This window comes from Saccopteryx leptura, chromosome 11, assembly GCF_036850995.1.
Source record: "Saccopteryx leptura isolate mSacLep1 chromosome 11, mSacLep1_pri_phased_curated, whole genome shotgun sequence".
In the NCBI taxonomy this organism is placed as follows: Eukaryota; Metazoa; Chordata; class Mammalia; order Chiroptera; family Emballonuridae; genus Saccopteryx; species Saccopteryx leptura.
The window spans coordinates 58,492,416-58,494,940 of NC_089513.1; the positions used below are offsets into that span (position 1 = coordinate 58,492,416).

Genomic DNA, 2,525 nt, shown 5'->3' on the forward strand with positions numbered 1-2,525 from the left:
CATGTAGGCTCCCCCTCCCATCCTGAAGGCGTATAGTTAATGCATACACCTCTAGATCAGGGGTCTCAAACTCACGGCCCGCAGGCCGCATGTGGCCCGCCGAACAATTTTGTGCGGCCCGCAGACTAATTCACGAAGTTCAAAATATTTTGGATAAAATTAAGTAAGCCTAGGGGCCTACTTGTATTTTTCATTTCTCTAGCATCCTAGCTAGATATTAGCTTAGTTAACAGCAGTTGTGATGCGAACTACAGTTTCTGGTCGTTTTGTGACACTGAGTAAACTGCATGTACGATTGTGCTTGTACTGATTTTTTTTTTGTTATCAACTGCAGTGAGAAAAGTGAAGGGGTAGCAGATGAACACTGAAAGATTTGGAAATGTCTTTTGATATGAAAAACATTTTTCGCTATTGTGTTACCTTATAAGTTTTAATATGTAAAAATGTTTTTTTTTATAGATCCTGTAGACGAATGTTATAAGCTTAATAATGATTATGTCATGCCCTCCTCTTTTCCCGCCAACCTGTGTGTGATCAAAGGTATATAACCTGCCTCAGGGTTATATTCTGCACAGCACAATTTGGGTCAGCTTTGCCCCATGTTAGTCATATGCAGCCGGCATATTAATAATCTCCTCCTTTTAATAAAACACCTTAAAAGTTCATTTGGACTTGGTGCCTCTACGTAAACCCCATGAAAGTTACTTTACAACATAACAAACTGCAAATTATTCTCCAGAGCTTTTAGCTGCTCAGGGGAGACAAACCACGCAGGCTGCAGCTGTCTTAGCTGCAGGGCAGATGTGAATGAAAATCTGGACCCGAGAGCAAATCAGAGGCTAGAACTATCAAATAAATCAAGCTTTTTTTTTTTTTTCTCTCCTTTCTCTTTCCCATCCCTCCCTCTCTCCCTCCTGCCTTCTTTTTTCTGTGCTTCTTTCCTCCTTTTTTTTTTGCTTTCTTTCTCTCCTCTTTCCCTCCCTATCTTCTTTCTCATTCCCCTTTCTTCCTCCTTTCCTATCTCTTTCCTTCTTCTTTTTCCTTTTCCTTTTCCCCATCTTTACCCCTCTTCTCACTTCTACCTCCTTTACCTTGGCAACTAATATTCTGGTTAATGGGAGGAAAACTGTCAAAATAACAAAAACAACTCAACCAACTGAGTCAGAAATACGTATCTCTGTATAGCCTCAAACTAAAGGGCAAAGCAATAAATTACATTTGTATTTTATCAAAGAGGGGCACAGGATCCCAAAATGCTGGGAATGCACCTCTATTTCTTACAATAAAGACTGTTTAATAACTTTAAACCAACATACCAGTCCATTCTCATTTCTTCAGGAAGTCAAGTGATAGGTGCACAGTTTGGCAGCCAAGAGGCTTTGGACAAAATATTCATTGCTCAGTTCCTTGGAGTGAAGGTAAGCAAGGAACTGGGAGACTCCGAAGTGCAGGACTTGGCGTGTCTGCCCCAAAGGATGAGGGGTTAGTGGCGGGTAGGTTTGGTCCACTTTCTCCCTGTCCTTCATATGCTTTGTAACCTAACTGCCATCACAACCTACAAAGTTCCCAGAAAAACACAGAGTTCCCAGCAGCACCGACAGAGTTGGTTAGATGGATTATAAAGAGGTGTAAAGAAAGAGTTATAGGAAGGGAGTTTAATGTAATTTACCTAGACAGCCCTATTATTTTTTGAAGCTTGCACTAAGTTGAGAGCTGGTAGGTGCTCATTCACCTATGCCTCATCTATCTTATACATATTTTAAGCATCATCAGCTTAGAATTCAAAAGAAAATACAACAATGTGATTAAAGAAGACCTCATCCTTTAAGAATGTGGACTAAGCCCTGGATGGTTGGCTCAGTGGTAGAGCGTCAGCCTCGAGTGCAGGAGACCCAGGTTTGATTCCTGGCCAGGGCACACAGGAGAGGCGCCCATCTGCTTCTCTACCTCTCCCCCTCTCCTTCCTCTCTGTCTCTCTCTTCCCCTCCTGCAGCCAAGGCTCCATTGAGCAAAGTTGGCCCGGGTGCTGAGGATGGCTCTATAGCCTCTGCCTAAGGCTAGAATGGCTCTGGTTGCAACAGAGCAATGCCCCAGATGGGCAGAGCATCGCCCCTTGGTGGGCATGCCGGGTGGATCCTGGTCGGGCGCATGCGGGAGTCTGTCTGACTGCCTCCCCATTTCCAACTTCAGAAAAATACAAAAACAAAACAAAACAAAAGAATGTGGACTAAGCCTCAAGAATGAAGAGGATGTGAACAGAAAAGGCATTGGGGTAGTGAGGCAGCAGAAGGAGGGAAATTTGAGTGGAAACGGCTGGAGCTGCTAACCCTTCTGTCAGTCCTAAGAAGCCATCTGTCCACATTTCTTTTCTTTTTTAAGTGAGAGGAAAAGAGATGAACAGATTCCTTCATGCACCTCGACTAGGATCTACCTGGCAACCCCTGTCTGGGGCCAATGCTCAAATTATCTTCAGGGCCCAGACTGATGCTCAGACCATCTGACCTATCCTTAGTGCCCAGGGCCAG

At 43.8% G+C, this 2,525-nt stretch overlaps 1 non-coding gene across 1 annotated transcript; it reads left to right on the forward strand.

Moving 5' to 3' along the window:
• Positions 1–1,841: 1,841 nt before the first annotated feature.
• Positions 1,842–1,917, forward strand: TRNAS-CGA (transfer RNA serine (anticodon CGA)). The gene has a single exon. It is a non-coding gene; the product is annotated as a tRNA-Ser (tRNA).
• The last annotated feature ends 608 nt before the right edge of the window (positions 1,918–2,525 follow it).